The 18,748-nt window shown below is 39.5% G+C and overlaps 1 protein-coding gene across 1 annotated transcript in view; it reads right to left on the bottom strand.

Annotated features, from left to right (window-relative positions):
• Nucleotides 1-18,748, bottom strand: part of rassf3 (Ras association domain family member 3) — a 66,224-nt gene that overhangs the window by 17,593 nt on the left and 29,883 nt on the right. The gene's annotated exons all lie outside the window — the stretch shown is intronic.

Genomic DNA, 18,748 nt, shown 5'->3' with positions numbered 1-18,748 from the left:
TTGGTCACCTACAAACAAACAAGATTTCTGGCTCTCACAGACCTGTAACTTCTTCTTTAAGAGCCTCCTCTGTCCTCCACTCGTTAACTGTATTAATGGCACCTGTTTGAACTCGTTATCAGTATAAAAAGACACCTGTCCACAACCTCAAACAGTCACACTCCAAACTCCACTATGGCCAATACCAAAGAGCTGTCAAAGGACACCAGAAACAAAATTGTAGACCTGCACCAGGCTGGGAAGATTGAATCTGCAATAGGTAAGCAGCTTGGTGTGAAGAAATCAACTGTGGGAGCAATTATTAGAAAATGGAAGACATACAAGACCACTGATAATCTCCCTCGATCTGGGGCTCCACGCAAGATCTCACCCCGTGGGGTCAAAATGATCACAAGAAGAGACGGTTAGCAAAAATCCCAGAACCACACGGGGGGACCTAGTCAATGACCTGCAGAGAGCTGGGACCAAAGTAACAAAGGCTACCATCAGTAACACACTACGCCGCCAGGGACTCAAATCCTGCAGTGCAAGACGTGCCCCCTGCTTAAGCCAGTACATGTCCAGGCCCGTCTGAAGTTTGCTGGAGAGCATTTAGATGATCCAGAAGAGGATTGGGAGAATGTCATATGGTCAGATGAAACCAAAATAGAACTTTTTGGTAAAAACTCAACTAGACGTGTTTGGAGAGAAAGAATGCTGAGTTGCATCCAAAGAACACCATACCTACTGTGAAACATGGGGGTGGAAACATCATGCTTTGGGGCTGTTTTTCTGCAAAGGGACCAGGACGACTGATCCGTGTAAAGGAAAGAATGAATGGGGCCATGTATCGTGAGATTTTGAGTGACAACCTCCTTCCATCAGCAAGGGCATTGAAGATGAAACGTGGCTGGGTCTTTCAGCATGACAATGATCCCAAACACACCGCCCGGGCAACGAAGGAGTGGCTTCGTAAGAAGCATTTCAAGGTCCTGGAGTGGCCTAGCCAGTCTCCAGATCTCAACCCCATAGAAAATCTTTGGAGGGAGTTGAAAGTCTGTGTTGCCCAGCGACAGCCCCAAAAACATCACTGCTCTAGAGGAGATCTGCATGGAGGAATGGGCCAACATACCAGCAACAGTGTGTGAAAACCTTGTGAAAACTTACAGAAAACGTTTGACCTCTGTCATTGCCAACAAAGGGTATAGAACAAAGTATTGAGATGAACTTTTGTTATTGACCAAATACTTATTTTCCACCATCATTTGCCAATACAATTCTTTAAAAATCAGACAGTGATTTTCTGGATTATTTCCCCCCATTCTGTCTCTCATAGTTGAAGTGTACCTAGGATGAAAATTACAGGCCTCTCTCATCTTTTTAAGTGGGAGAACTTGCACAATTGGTGGCTGACTAAATACTTTTTTGCCCCACTGTATGTTATCACAAAAGAATTGAGCAACAGGCCCAGCGGTGTTTGTACGTGTATGTGTAAGCAATAAGCATGTGTGGGTTGAGATTATGAAACTTCATGACTCTGACCTTGGAGGAAGAAATATGTGTGTGTGTGTGTGTGTGTGTGTGTGTGTGCGTGTGTGTGTTTGTTTTATTGCTGAAGGCACAACACCAGCATGTACAGGTCATACATTTAGGGCTTTAACTTGTGTTTATTAGATCTTAACTTTGTTCAGATCCATATTTCAGTATTAAGAATCTAAAGTGCCAAAATACAGACACATGTTCTTAGAGAAGCTTGGTTTTTCTGAGAAACAGTCCAAAACAATCACATGGAAAATCGTCACATTTAAGAGGCTGAACACAACAAAGATTTGGACTTGAACTAAGATGAATGACTTAAAGGAGTTATGCAACATGCAAGATAAAAAACAATAGTTCTAAAATCAAACAAATTGGGATTTGTTTCTGAGCTATCAATTGTAAAAATGCGTTAATGAACCAACCTAATGAAGAGCAGAACAGTACGGCCAGGTGGACACGGACACATTCATGTACACACACGTCTGTGGAGATGGCTCAATACTTTAAAAGTTCCTGAATGACTAAGATGAATGTTGTGTTACAAAACTGCCCCACTACAGGCACTCCTAAAGCCATTTTCCAAAGTCTTACAACAGCAACTTTCATCCATAAAAACAGCCTTGTTAGAAGTTGTTTAACGACATGGTTCAACTCCTGAGAAGCCACAAAAAGACAAATGAAATGTAGCCAAAGAAAGCTAACAAACAAAACACCACTAATGAATGATAATGAGGTGTACTCCCATCTACAGACTCCATGAGTCAGATATGAAGCAACAGAAAAACTCACCATCAGTCATATCTGACAACTTTATTACTAAATGACCCTCAGTCCTTCCCCAGTGACGTGAGAATCAAACACAGGAAACAAACATAATGTCATGTTTTAGAACACTTGTCAACTGCCTGCAAACATATTACAATTAAGAACATTTCCAATCGTCCCACATATCACAATTTAAAACCATACAATCTTTATTTCAATAATTAACGCAAGGTGTTTCCGAGTATGCATAGCTTGTGTGAAAGGTAGAAATAAGTCTTAAATTGCATAATGTAGTATCAGGGTACTAGAGGTTGTTTCTGTGATACAGTGGACACAATGAGGATGTCAAAAGGAGGTGTGTCTGTATGTGGCCTGATAAAGGAAACAATACCTGTGAGTTGTGTGTGTGTGTGTGTGTGTGTGTGTGTGTGTGTGTGTGATGACTATAATTCTCTCTTTAGTCACCTCTACAACAGGGGAAAACCCCTTCAAAGAGAGCCTAAACACACAGAAAAGCACAGCACATATTCCCAAATCAACGTAGCCAAAACACAGACTGAGGGATATCAACCGTGAGCAAAATCCTCATGTTCAAAACCGCCGCATACGTACATAATGAGCATCTAGCACCATGCAGAAACCACAAGGTTTTTATTTGTAGACACTGGTAAAGAGGGTTTTAGATCCTTTACTTAAAGTACTAAAAAGGACATAATAGTGCAACATTTCTTATTGCAGGAATAAGAAAAATATATAAAACAGAAGAAATAATGATATATATATATATATATATATATATACAATTTGCAATAAAATGAATACTGTATACTTTTAAAATACAACACTTGTATAGTACCCTGTTACAAGTTAAAATCCTACATGTATTTATTACTTAAGTAAAATCATGTAAGTACAATGATGAAAATGTAATTTAAGTATTTAAAGTAAAAGTACTTGAAAAGTTCTCACATCTGAGAAGCGGGAGACTTTGAAAATGTGTTTGTATGAACTGATGGAAATATTTCTGTTATTTAATGATTATTTGGTTAATCATTTAATCTTTACTCGCCCTATGTGTTTTTGTAATTTTTTATCAAACCAATCCTATTTACAAATCCAAATGTTAATAGTAACTAGTACTTGAGTAAATGTACTTAGTAACATCGTGCATTTGAGCGTAATTCAGTGTTGGGAATTTAACATGAGACATCTAATGACATGCGGGCTGATGGGTATTTTGCACACGAGTCAGTGTGTACTCCGTCATTATGTGTGATGAGTGGCATGTGAGGAATGCTATTTACAGCAATACAGCAACTGTTTTTGAACACATAATATATATATATATATAAAAAAACTTGACTTATGCCAAGGCATCAGTAAGTAAAGGCATGGTGTTGCCCTGACTTACTGACACTACTGAACTTATTCAGCGAGCCTGAATCTTTTGCCGTAAAAACAACAATGGTCAATTTCTTGTTTTTCTAATTTCTACTAAATATATGTTATATTATCGTTCCATTTCTTGTCTATCATTTTTTTACATTAAACGTTTGTTGTTTTAAAAAAATCTCACTTTATTGCATTATACCAAAACGTTTTTTGATTCACAAAACTCACTAAAACAAACTCTAAATTGTAATATTTAATTTAGTTGGTTTTCATTCATGTCACCGTTTTATTTTGGCTTTTTTTTTTCTCAAAAAAAGATTCACTCATTAGAAAAATCTCAAAATTCCTGAATAATCGATTTAGTGGCGAGTTTTTCCACTAATAAAAGAAAAAAGTGTCTTATCATGTGCTAAGCAGGACATCTCACCGCTGAAAATTAAATTCACATTCATCCCTGGTGGACAAACAGTATAAGGCAAAAATGTACCTCACTGAAATGTCCTATTAGTTACTGTATCTGCCGACAAATACACTAATTCAACCATGTGCAATCAGACGATGTGTTAACACTCAATTCACAGTTTGATACTATGATGAATTGAAAAAGAAACATTCGTCACACCTTAACCTTTAGTATTTCCAAACACAGCTCCCTCTAACCACAACATTAACTCACACCAAAAATGTCCGCTCCTGAATATAAAAAAAACTCAAATCCTCTGAGAAGGTGGTCTTCAACGCATCAACACACACTTCCAGTGAACCTGCCCAGTCATTAATCATCATTCAGACTCTCACTTTCCGCTTTGAGGTGGTTTTGGTGCAGTGTTTGATGTGCAGAGCGTGCTGTGGTCTGGTGCTAATGGCCTGACTGGAAACCAAACTGTTGCCAGATGAGCGTTAAGTGAAGACGGGAGGTCACTTTCAGAGCATGGTGGCAACATTAGAGACCAAAAACACATGCTTCATTACGAATTATATAAACAACTATCTCACTTTTCTACAAGACGATATGAAGAAAAACCAAATATCGTAATACTTTTGACTAGGGCTGCACTTTTTGGAAAACGAATGGCAATATTTTTGACTGATTTTGCAAATGCGATATGATTCACCATATTAGACAGATTGATTCTTTTTGACATTGTTATTGAGAAGAATGTTTTGTACACTGCAAACAAGACATTTAAAGACATCACCCGGGACTTCTCTGAACTTGGATGGACTATTTTCTGACATTTTAAAGACCAAACGATTAGTGTATTAATCTAGAAGATAATCGGTTAAATGATTTGATAATTATAAAAAGTGAAGCAGCCAAAGCAAACAGATACAAATCTTGGATTTTGCTGATTATATATCTGATATTCTGTAACCAGCGGTACCAACATACAGTATTTCTGTAATAAAGGTTGTGAAATAAAAAAAGGACAAAAAAGGGAGCAAAGATTCAAAAAGCACAACAAGCATGAATGTCTACGTTTGAATGGTAATAAAGTGATTTAGTGCCCAAACCGGGAAGGTCACACCCCACACCTGGTGCCCTTTGACCTCCTAAAAGGATGCTACAGGTGGTTAGTTTCTCCACAGAGGTAAAATGAAGAGGGGAAGAAGGGGGAAGGAAAGTGGGGAGAAGGGGGGAGTGTACAGAAACCCCTTCATCACCTGTTGAGGGATTTTGTCCAAGTAGAGTACAGTACAGTAGAGTGCATGTTTTAAAGCAGCTGCTGCATGACTCATCATCTCTGTCCACACGCTTCCTTAGCTGCAGGAAGGGTTGGATAAATAGACAATTACTATAGTGCTGAAAACTAACACACTGTCATGGTGGAAATGCGTGTTAAAGGGTGTTTCTAAAAACTAAAACTAGAGAAGCTAGCAATTGACCACCAGTTTAAATGCGGATTAATTCTACGTTAAAATCCTATTTATGCCATTTGATGATATTTTAGAAACCTAAACTCTTCCAGATTTCCCTCTCTCAGACACAAACAGCCCATAGTCTCCATGACGCAGGTGCCTCTCAAAGGCCGATTTATCTTATTATACAACACAGACCATTGCTTTTAGAGGAGGTCTGTGTGTGTGTGTGTGTGTGTGTGTGTGTGTGTGTGTGTGTGTGTGTGTGTGTGTGTGTGTGTGTGTGTGTCCATGCATAAAAGCACTCCGGATCTGTTTGAAGAGATAGCGAGGGCTGTGCAGTTAAGAACAATCCACTTATGTTTCTTTTGGAAGAGCGGAGCGGTAAAGAGGGCAAAGGCAAAACGAGTCTCATAAAAAAACATTATGTAACCTGCAGACGTCATCTGAGAACGAGTCAAAACATCACACTGCAAAAGGTATCCAACACACATATGGTTGAAGATCAACTGATATCATATGTTCAAAGTCAACTTTAGTTTGACATTTGATGTTAATTCTTTACTTTTGAGGTGAAGCCGTCATATATTCTGCCCTAAATCCCCAGTAAAGTTATCACAATGCAGTAACATATGCAGGAGGCCCTTGTTAATGTTATGTCTCTGTTTGTGAAAGCAATTACGCCATTGAACTTTAAATGAAAGTATTTCTGGTTGAGGACCACCGGGGGGCAATAGAAATGTGTTGCTTAACATTCGGGGGTTTGTCATTGCCAATCCTTATATAAAGTCTATGTTTAGACTTGACCTAAAAGTGAACTTTCGGTCATGCAATACAAAAATGTGACAAAGGATAAATAATCACAAGAAAACAAATACTTTAAACAGTACAACTGATTAACATTATACTCCAAATAGCACTATCAGTGCATTTTTTGTGAACATACAGTGGGGCAAAAAAGTATTTAGTCAGCCACCAATTGTGCAAGTTCTCCCACTTAAAAAGATGAGAGGCCTGTAATTTTCATCCTAGGTATACCTCAACTATGAGAGACAGAATCCAGAAAATCACTGTCTGATTTTTAAAGAATGTATTTGCAAATTATAGTGGAAAATAAGTATTTGGTCAATAACAAAAGTTCATCTCAATACTTTGTTATATACCCTTTGTTGGCAATGACAGAGGTCAAACGTTTTCTGTAAGTCTTCACAAGGTTTTCACACACTGTTGCTGGTATTTTGGCCCAATCCTCCATGCAGATCTCCTCTAGAGCAGTGATGTTTTTGGGGCTGTCGCTGGGACTTTCAACTCCCTCCAAAAATTTTCTATGGGGTTGAGATCTGGAGACTGGCTAGGCCACTCCAGGACCTTGAAATGCTTCTTACGAAGCCACTCCTTCGTTGCCCGGGCGGTGTGTTTGGGATCATTGTCATGCTGAAAGACCCAGCCACGTTTCATCTTCAATGCCCTTGCTGATGGAAGGAGGTTGTCACTCAAAATCTCACGATACATGGCCCCATTCATTCTTTCCTTTACACGGATCAGTCGGCCTGGTCCCTTTGCAGAAAAACAGCCCCAAAGCATGATGTTTCCACCCCCATGTTTCACAGTAGGTATGGTGTTCTTTGGATGCAACTCAGCATTCTTTCTCTCCAAACACGTCTAGTTGAGTTTTTACCAAAAAGTTCTATTTTGGTTTCATCTGACCATATGACATTCTCCCAATCCTCTTCTGGATCATTTAAATGCTCTCTAGCAAACTTCAGACGGGCCTGGACCAGAGTTCCCGTTAGAATATTTTTTCGCCGGTCAACATGTCCGTTAAAGTTGAAATCTTCCGGATAAAATGAGAAAGGTGCTGGTCAAAGGTCTTCTTTGTTATTTATTGTGCTTTAAAACAAATTGATATGATTCAATATTAAACTAATTATAGTAGATTAACTACATTATTCAAAAGTGAACAGTAACTTACAATAACACGTGAATAATAAACGGAGCGCTCTCTCCCTCTCCTGACAGCCCGTCAGTATCATGCAGCTCGCGGATCAGTGATGAGTGACCCGACTGTAAAACGAAACATATCTATAACTAGTTTAGGTAGTTTGAGAGGTAATTAAAATAGCTACGTGTGATATTCTAACCTGAAGCGTGTGTTTTGTTCCGCTCACCGCTGCATGTGATCATGCAGAGCTGCGTGTCGACTCGTCAGCAGCAGCTGATCTCTCTCTCTCTCATCAGATTAGACTTCACTCGCGTTTATGTCCATATCGATCAGATCTAGCTAGTTCTAACTAATGATATGACTACCTGCTTATTACAAGACACCTAAACAATAAGTGTCGCTATGCAACCGGGTGAGGTCGCAAAGTATAGCACAGCATTATGCATTTGTTTACATGCCCACCGGAACCCCGAGGCATTACCAACAGATCAACGCACAATCAACCCATACAGGACATCTCTTTCTCCACATTACGTGTTAGACATTAGAATGGACTATTCTTGTCTGTCACATACTCTTTTGTCTGTCACATAAATGGCGCAAGTTGCGCAACTGATGTGGTATTGCGCTAAGCGGAAATTATTTTGAACGGACACTTTGACCGGAGAGATTTAGATTTGCCAGTCTTCAGCATATTTTACCGGTCGTAGTCCGTTAATTACCGTTTTACGGGAACTCTGGCCTGGACATGTACTGGCTTAAGCAGGGGGACACGTCTGGCACTGCAGGATTTGAGTCCCTGGCGGCGTAGTGTGTTACTGATGGTAGCCTTTGTTACTTTGGTCCCAGCTCTCTGCAGGTCATTGACTAGGTCCCCCCGTGTGGTTCTGGGATTTTTGCTCACCGTTCTTGTGATCATTTTGACCCCACGGGGTGAGATCTTGCGTGGAGCCCCAGATCGAGGGAGATTATCAGTGGTCTTGTATGTCTTCCATTTTCTAATAATTGCTCCCACAGTTGATTTCTTCACACCAAGCTGCTTACCTATTGCAGATTCAGTCTTCCCAGCCTGGTGCAGGTCTACAATTTTGTTTCTGGTGTCCTTTGACAGCTCTTTGGTCTTGGCCAGAGTGGAGTTTGGAGTGTGACTGTTTGAGGTTGTGGACAGGTATCTTTTATACTGATAACGAGTTCAAACAGGTGCCATTAATACAGTTAACGAGTGGAGGACAGAGGAGGCTCTTAAAGAAGAAGTTACAGGTCTGTGAGAGCCAGAAATCTTGTTTGTTTGTAGGTGACCAAATACTTATTTTACCGAGGAATTTACCAATTCATTCATTAAAAATCCTACAATGTGATTTCCTGGATTCTTTCCCCCCATTCTGTCTCTCATAGTTGAAGTGTACCTAGGATGAAAATGACAGGCCTCTCATCTTTTTAAGTGGGGGAACTTGCACAATTGGTGGCTGACTAAATACTTTTTTGCCCCACTGTATGTATGCCTTTATACAAATCATTGCACATTAATTCAAATTTACATGACACAGTTTAACTTCTAGGAGCTACACATTGACTAACATTCCATTCTGAGACATATTTCTATCTATCTTGCAGGTAAAAATGTTACAGAGTTAATGGTCTATTTAAATGGGGTTAAAAGACACATTCTCCAGTCAAGTACCAACTCGTCGATAAGGTTTCATGCAATAAGCCAGGCCCTTATTGACACCACAAACTCATAAAAAGAGACACCAGTGTTTACGGTTGGCATGGCAGTGTTGTGAGTCCAAACAATGCAAAGGTTGAATGAAAGAACTTTAAACAGGACTGTAATTCATAGAAATACTCAGATGACGCTGGCTATACAAGAAAACCAACCTGTGGCTCTTTCTGTGGCTACAGAGGAAACTATAATCACTAAAGACTAACTCTGGTGAAATCCTATTTCACTCTCATTGTTTTCAATAAACACATTGAGTGTAATGTTACAGTATCCCACAACATTAAGCTTCGTTTAAGGAAAATAAAGATAGATTTCATGAATTTGCAGCTTTAAAAATAGGTTTGATGCTCAGTGGGTCATGAGTTTAATCTGTAGCAGTGGATGTGGCCTAATAGTCTTTAGTAGGCGTCAGAAGTCGGCCAAGGACAACAACTTGAACTTGTAGAGTGAGAGATAACCAGACAGAAGGCAGCTGCAAAGATACAACTGAAACCAGATATTCACCAAATAAGCGTCAAGAGTAGAAACTGTGTGAGGAAAGCCCCAAAGTTTCAGGTCGGACTCTGGTTTCAAAATCAGAAGTGTTGGCAGTAGAATCAAATGTGATAAAGTGATGAGAAGAAAGGTAATTCCTTTGTGATTGGAAACAACAACACAAGCAAATGCCATATTACACAGAATATATCATGTGGTAATGTTACCAGAACCTGACAAAGAAGAACAATCTAATAATACACCTCGATTTGACCAATACATCTTGCTTTAAAACAACAATAATTAAATTAAAGAAGAGTTTATTACAAAAATAAGAACACTAACTGTTGTACAAAAGGTTTCTAGTTACTTGACAACAACGAGACTTCGGTGTTCTTATCGGTGTTGAGAATACAGGAAAGAGAGCTGGACAGGAAGTGACATAACAACGAAGGAGGAACCAGGATGAAGGGAGGAGAGGAGGCTGGAGGGGTGAGGAGGTGAGAAAAGGGGGTGAGGTTGGACAGACAGAGGAAGGAAATCTAGAGAAAGAGAATGTGAGAACAATCTGATTTGGGTTCATATGCCAATAAGGACAGGAAAGATTTAACATGGATGATGTTTTGATGAAAGCAGCCAATTGGGTCCCCTTTGCACTTGATCACTTTTTTTACTAACTCTTCCATCCTGACCAAAAACCAAGTAAAACACACTAAATCCTTGACATTTCCAGCATAACATGTACATAATCTTTATGAGCAGCTCAGAGGTTGCGCTGCCCGTCATTTTGACGGACAGGATCGTAACATTTCCGTCAAAATCCATTATTACCCGTCGGTCTGTACACAACTGTCAACGGGGGGGGGGGGGATTAGCGCCGGTGTTATGCCTTGTTGTGCATGCCCACTGCACCTCGCGGGAGCGCGCCACAGCGTAAAGCATAAACTCCCAGACATTTCAATGATTTGTACGGCATAGTTAGGTCTGGAAACGACATAAGGGCATAACACCGGAGCCCTGCTGCGGGGAAACTTTGGCGCTGTTCTGAGTTTGTTCTAATCCGTCAAAATGACGGACTGCTTTCAGATTTTTCTGTCATTGTCAAAAGTGACGTGACCTCTGCAGCTTCAATAAACAAGTATTCTTTAATCTGGGTAAACCTACCAAATGGCTTTAATTATTAAGATGTACAGGACAGAGGGGCTAAAGAACTGTTTTGTGTTCTTGATAGCTATGGACTGACTCAGCATGTGACGGAGCCCACGCACAATAAGGGGCACACTCTGGACTTAATTATCTCAAAGGGTCTGAATATCTCTAAGGTTGTGGTGACTGATGTTGCACTCTCTGACCATTCCTGTGTTTTCTTTGAGAGCTCTATTTCTGTTCACAAAAATGTTCAAAAAGAGGTAACCACAAAGCGATATTTAACTGAAAATACTAGGGAAATGTTTACTCAGAATTTTTCTACCACACTTGCCCCTGCTAACATCTCAGTAAATGAGCTAGTAGATCATTTTAATTCAAAAATTAAAAATGTTATAGATGCCATTGCTCCAACTAAGGTAAAGGAAGTGTCTGGCAAGAAAATATCTCCATGGAGAAAGGCCATGAGCGTGAAAACAGAAAAAAGAGAATGTCGAAAAGCTGAACGCAGGTGGCGAAAAACAAATCTCCAGGTTCACTTTGACATTTATAAAGAGAGACTTGGCCTTTATAATTTGGAATTGAAAAACGCACGACAATCGTTCTTCTCTGACATCATTACCAAAAACAAAAACAACGCACGTGCCTTGTTTGCTACCATCGACAGACTAACTAACCCCCCAGTGTCAGTAGCCTCTGAATTTCTATCCACCAGGGCGTGCAATGATTTTGCCTTTTTCACTGACAAAATTCAGAAAATCAGACAAGCAGTCAGTGCCTCTGCATCAGGAACAGCAAATGTGTTGTCCCTATGTCCACCTAACATCAATTCAAACACCCTGACACAATTCCATCAGATTAATGATAAAAACCTAGAGGACATTATTCAACTTCTGAAATCCTCCTCCTGCTGCCTTGATATTATTCCAACAGGATTTTTCAAAGATGTTTTGCCTTGCATGGCCTCAGATCTACTTCATATAGTAAACAAATCTCTTCACTCAGGTATTTTTCCACAGGCCCTGAAAACTGCAGTCATTATACCGCTCTTAAAAAAGAATAATCTAGATGCTTCAGTAATGAACAATTACAGGCCCATATCAAACCTCCCATTTCTAGGTAAAATCATTGAAAAAGTTGTTTTTCAACAGTTGAGTAATTTCTTGCATTTAAATAACTGTTTCGATGTCTTCCAGTCAGGCTTTCGTCCAAACCACAGCCCTGAGACTGCTCTTGTAAAGGTCTTTAATGACATCCACTTAAACACAGACAGTGGCAGAACTTCAGTGTTAGTATTATTAGATCTCAGTGCTGCGTTTGACACTGTTGACCAGAACTTATTACTAGACCGACTCGAAAACTGGGTGGGACTTTCGGAAACAGTTCTAAATTGGTTTGAATCCTACTTAAAGGACAGAAACAACTTTGTTTCTATAGGTAAATACACATCTGAGTTGACAAATATGACATGTGGGGTACCTCAAGGCTCCATCTTGGGGCCTCTTCTCTTTAACATCTACATACTACCACTGGCTCAGATAATGAAAAACAACAAAATAAGTTACCATAGCTATGCAGATGACACACACATTTACGTAACAATTTCACCAGGAGACTATGCTCCAATTCAAACACTGAGTAAGTGCATTGAACAAATCAATGACTGGATGTGTCAGAACTTTCTCCAATTAAACAAAGATAAAACTGAGGTAATGGTTTTTGGAGCCAAGTCAGAACGTATAAAAGTTAGCGCTGAGTTTCAGTGTGCAATGTTCAAAACAACAGATAAAGCCAGAAATCTAGGTGTAGTCATGGACTCTGACCTGAGTTTCAACAGTCACATTAAAACAGTTACTAAATCAGCCTACTATCACCTAAAGAATATATCTAGGATTAAAAGACTAATGTCACAGCAGGATTTGGAAAAACTTGTCCATGCTTTTATCTTCAGTAGACTCGACTACTGCAATGGTGTCTTCACAGGTCTCACTAAAAAATCTATTAGAAAGCTGCAGCTGATTCAGAACGCCGCTGCTCGAGTCCTCACTAACACTAAGAAAGTGGATCACATCACTCCTGTTCTGAAGTCTTTACACTGGCTTCCTGTGTGTCAAATAATAGATTTCAAAATACTGCTGCTGGTTTATAAAGCACTGAATGGTTTAGGCCCAAAATACATTTCTGATCTACTGCTAAATGATGAACCATCCAGATCTCTCAGGTCTTCAGGGACTGGTCAGCTTTCTGTCCCCAGAGTCAGAACTAAACATGGAGAAGCAGCGTTCAGTTATTATGCTCCAAATATCTGGAACAAACTCCCAGAAACCTGCAGGTCCGCTGCAACTCTGACTACTTTTAAATCCAGACTAAAGACTTTTCTTTTTGTCACTGCTTTTAATTTAACTATTCATATCTTAAACTGCACTGTAACTTTTATCCATGTATTTTTTCTTTTAATGTTTATTTTATTAGCTTTTCTTTTTAATGACTGATTTTAAATGCCCTTTTCTTAATGTCTTTCATTTTTTGTAAAGCACTTTGAATTGCCTTGTGTTGAAAAGTGCTATATAAATAAACTTGCCTTGCCTTGCCTTACCTTACATGCATGCAATAGCTGTACCCAATGGTGTTTGAGAAACTGTTTTACAGGTCGGTCTGCAAAGGTTTGCACAAACAATGAGCTAAATGATGATGCCATTGACTTTAAGTGAGAGAAAAAGGGAGGGAAAAGAGGTGGAGATAAGATCTGAATCCATCTATAGAGTGGCAGTCAGTCTGTCTATCAGTCGCCCTTGCAGATAAAAACCATGAGGTACATTTCCCACAGCGACAGATAAGGAGGTGGAAACGTTAGCTCAACAGTAGAAAATGACTTCACTTTCATGTGGGCAGAGATTACACAATTCTCCACAGAGGACATGTCAATAAGGACTGGTTTAACTGGATAAATAAAATGAGTTTGAAAACGAACACAATACAAAATGTACCTAGAGAGGGCGTGGTAAAGGAAAAACATATTGCACCATAACTATATTGGTTAGCAGTGGGGGAGGAAGAACAAACATTGTTATTGTACACTATAATGAGGTCATTTGAAAGGCAAACAAAGCCTGAGCTTCATTTATTTCCTGGGAACACTATATGAGGAAATAGCGCTTCCTTTTTCAGATTGAAACACACAGTCGCTCTGATGGTACAACATTAATGCTGTGGTGGTGTAAACCTGCAGCTGAAACCATAAGCTGATCTAAAAGGCTGGGAAAAAGCTTGTATGAGTGTCTATGGAAGTTTATGGAAAGCATAGAATGCGCTGAGGTAATGCTTTATGATTATAGCTCATCCCTGAACTGGATGTTTTAATGTCACCTCTTTTTCTGATAGTTTATCAAATACATTGTGCATAAAGAAGTGGGAACTGTTTGAACTGAGGTTGTTGAATTGATTTCATTTCAAAAGAAGCCCAAATGTTCAAGTGAATTGATATCTAAACACAAGAAGCCGTATGCATATTTAGCATGCAAATACTTTAAAGAATTTTATATATTTAAGGATCTCATCAAAAAACTTGCTCTATGGGAAACATGCACAATGCCGCCATTTCAAAGATGTTGGATGCGACATCAGCCAGTTGACCGTTGACTGTAAGTTCAGTAAATAAGGAAAAATAAATAAATATTCACTTTACATACCGTTTGAATATGTACTGTTATAAATAGTTTTGACTTGTTTTGGACATGCTAAAACTGCCTTGTCATACCAAATCATTCCATACCAGTCTGCAGGAAGTTCTTGATGAACAAACTTCCTCCCTGCATCAAACTATTTGTGCACAGTGATCACATTTTACCCTTTTTATCAAACATTAGCAACACCTTCAAGCACTATAACCAAACTGCCATATTGTAAAATACCAGTCTATTGACAGATAAATGGTCATTTAGATCATCAATGAGCAGAATTAAATGACTTGTAATGCATTTTTGCTTTTTGAGAATTTGGAACCACTTCTAAATGTATTATAAGGTTAAATAAAGGTTGAATTAAGGACACCACTGTGCTACCCTACACTTCTAGCCTGTATATTAACTTATTTATGGTCAGCTGACACTGGTTCTGTAAGGGAAGAACCAACTGCTGACGTCTGTTCATTACACAGATACAGCACAAGCACTGTTTCTGTTAAACAAGATTAAATGTTCTGTGCTGGTGTGTGACGTACAGGAAAACAGACTGCTGCACACATACAACAAACTGCAGCGGCAAACCTGGACGTATACTACTGTAATAAATTGTGTCATGTTGTGTTTTATGCTTTATTTAAAGCACTTAGAAGACATTTTTCCTATGTGGATGAAAAGTGTTATAAAATGAACTTGACTCGAACAAGCCTTTAAATTGAGTGATAATTGGCTATGTATGTGGTAATGTAAAGTTTTTAAATATACTGCAAGACTTATTCAGAGACAGTGGAATCATGATCTCAAAACACCATGTCTGAAAAATGATGAATATAAACACTGAGTTCAATCTGCGAGGATGATTAGAATTGAAGATGAGCTGCTGTCCAGAGTGTGTGTGTGTGTGTGTGTGTGTGTGTGTGTGTGTGTGTGTGTGTGTGTGTGTGTGTGTGTGTGTGTGTGTGACCTAGGGGTTGGGTGGATTACCCTTTTTCCACGAGACACACAGACCCACTGGTCATGACATGACATTTCACCACAGAAACACCATTCACTCGAGTGTGGAAGAGTGGGCGCAAGTGTGTGTGTGTGTGTGTGTGTGTGTGTGTGTGTGTGTGTGATAGTTAAATACTGTCCAGTATTACATCTAATTTCCCTGTTTGACCATCCTGAATCAGTTTATCAGCTGTCAGTCTATCCGTCTCTGTTTACACTCAAGCTTATTAAACTTCTCTTTCCCCGGACATTAGAGACTGGTACAGCCGGGAATCTTACTGAGAAATCTCTCCTGGGAGACACTGTGACTTGAGTGAACTGAAATAAATCACATTTAGCCACTTCTTGTTTTAGTCAAAGCTAATGTCAATTGCCTTTCTTACATTATAGGAAGGTAAAGAAAAAGAGAAAGAAACGTCCAGCTCATCAAAGTCATATTCGTCCACCAGAAAGTGCAGACACTTTTTTTTTTCACTGTAAACTGTCCATATTTGTCCTGACCACTAGTTATAGTTCCGTTTCATTTAAACTACCAGCTTTAGTAAGTTTACTGTATTCTCATTTCTCAAACATATCTTAGACTTTTCAGGTCCAGTATTGTAGTTAATCCATTGCTGTAAAATAAGTACAACTCAGTGATCAACATGAAGAGCCACCAACTCTGACAATAATCTTATATTTTTCCAATGGTAAACCAGTCATTTAATATAGCAGTCCCATACATTTCTCCCAAAGGACACATCTCTTATATAGATGTAATTACGGTTGGCATGTGGGAAACCACCATGCAGGAGCCAGCGTGCCATTCGGTCTGGAGCCACAGTTTTGGACACCACAGGTCACAACCTCTGCTCCAGCTCTGTATGGGCTACATTGTGCATCCACTTAACACAAACACACTGCCATGAGGAATGAGGACCTGTGTTAAGGGCATGTCATGGAAAAGTGAAGGGTCATGCATTACTGCAGAATCTGCAAGCAGTGCATGTCTCTCTCTCTCTCACACAGACTAAGTGGGCAGAGAAGAAGAATAGCGCAATTCTGTGATAGTATGCCGAGTTTGAAGACATGACACAAACCAGCTGTATTAGCAAGACTGTCTTAAGTACTGTATGTGCGTGTGTGCGTGAGAGATATCAAGTGGGTCAGTGTGAGTGAGAGCCACTTGAAGTCCAGAGCAGGCCAGTATTTAATAGTCATAGACCTGAAGAGTGACCTAATTGTTAAAGGCCCAGACATGATAATGCTGAATGCCTCTGGTTTTTAACTCGAATCTAATGCCCAGTCTAGACCTAATTATCTCAGTCTGCAGGCAAAGGAAATCCTTCAAAACAAATTGAAATCTAAACTGGATTGCATTATTTTATTTAGTGCTGTTTAAACTCTAGGATGAAGTTAAAATGGGTCACAGGGTAGGGGTTGAGATGGGTTCATGTGATTCCCTGCTTGAGGTACACCATAACCATGTGCCTGCTGCTCTTCTACTTCTGTATATTAAGATGTTTTTTTGTTTATTCAATCCCACATTTGGCATTCCTTAAATGCAACTCATTTTAAGACATCAAAAGCTAATAATACTATCTGCAACAGGGGGAAAACTGGACACCTATTGTTAAAGCAATGTAGGCTAAACCCGACAACTGTCAGACGGGGATTAAGCCACAAACTGGTTTACATGCAAATACTCCCAAAACGTGTGCACCCGCACTCAGCAACATTTCGTTTGATTTAGGTTTCCTAGTTGTAACTTGTTAGGAAAGCCAATTTAACAGAAATAAATCAAACTTTACATAAATATATATATATATAGTCTCTGCTTAATTCGGCACAAGTCATCAGAAATGACAAGCTTTTTCACCGGCACTGTGAACTCCATGGTGGATTTTGTTTGGCGAACAGGTGAAGGAACTTTAAAAGTGAGGATTTCATTTAAATAATGGCGATTAATTATACTGTATATATGCCGAACTAAAGTATAACCAGTTAAAAGTTGGAAATTGGCTTCAATTTTGCATTACATATTTGCTTTTGCTAGTAAACAAAGTAATATAAAGTTGACATATTTGTGAAAGAAGTTCTGAATGACGCCCCCTTCCAAATGAGAAACCCTGACTATAGAGTAGGTATACTACTCCACGAGAAACAAACAGCTTACAGATGTGTTATCCTGACAATATGCATGCCAGTAAATTATTGTTACCTTGTTCACTGTGACTTTTCCTGAGGGTTTTTTGAAGAAAGATGTCCTGGCCGTGAAAAAGTACTCTTCGGAGTCCTCCTCCAAGCTGCTGTAGCCACTGCTCATCGTGCTATTCCACGTCATTTGCGGAGAAAATCCCTCGTCTAAAACACGGCTGCATACAAAAAACCCAAACTGACAAGTTGTTAGCTTTAAACCAACTCCGAACAAGCTAAATATGAAGACACGCGCCTGTTCATTAGTTGGTGGCTTCCTCTTTGAAAATCCTCTCAACGGAATCCTCTTCTCCCGACACTGGCTTTACTCCCCCGGCATGGCACGACACTCACTCAAAAGTTACTCTTTTTAGAAACAAAACTCAACTATGACGTGTCACCAAAAAAAGGGGTCCAATAGCTTTTAACAACTTGTGAATTTCGACGAGATAATGAAGAAAATCCGGCGCGTAACACGTTAACCGACGCCTCTCCCTGTACTATTGAATGTATGGTCGAATTTATCTGTGTGACAGCGAGGCTACAGTAAGGCTCCGCCCAATAAGAGCCGCCAGCCAATCAGATGTATGAGACTTAATGACACCACGCCCAATGCATCTCAACAGCCAATCAGCGCCAGTTTGTGTCTATGTGTGGATTTACTAATGGAGAATACAGAAAAAAGTTAAACGTTTCTCAAATCTAACATATATAATATTAGTTTCTGGACTTTGTATTTCCATCAGTTAGATTTCCACTGCCTTACTTTTCCCTTTCATCAAATTAGGAGGAAACTAGTGCATTTCTCTCAAGCACCCCTGCTGAAAAAAACAGTTTAGACCAATTTAGCTGGTCAAGCCAGTAGATATTAAGCTGGAATGGTTGGCTGGTTTAGAGGGGTTTTGGACACTTTAGCTGGCCAGGATGGCTGGTTTAGCTGGTTTAGCTGGTGCACCAGCCAAACCAGCTAAACCAGCCATCCTGGCCAGCTAAAAGAAACAGTATAGACCAGTATAGTATGCTGGTATGCTGGGCTGGTCACCAGCATCCATCGATCACCAGCATATGTTTAATTAATGT

The sequence above is a fragment of the Gymnodraco acuticeps genome, unplaced genomic scaffold (genome assembly GCF_902827175.1).
Source record: "Gymnodraco acuticeps unplaced genomic scaffold, fGymAcu1.1, whole genome shotgun sequence".
NCBI lineage: Eukaryota > Metazoa > Chordata > Actinopteri > Perciformes > Bathydraconidae > Gymnodraco > Gymnodraco acuticeps.
This window is presented reverse-complemented; position numbering and strand designations above follow the sequence as displayed.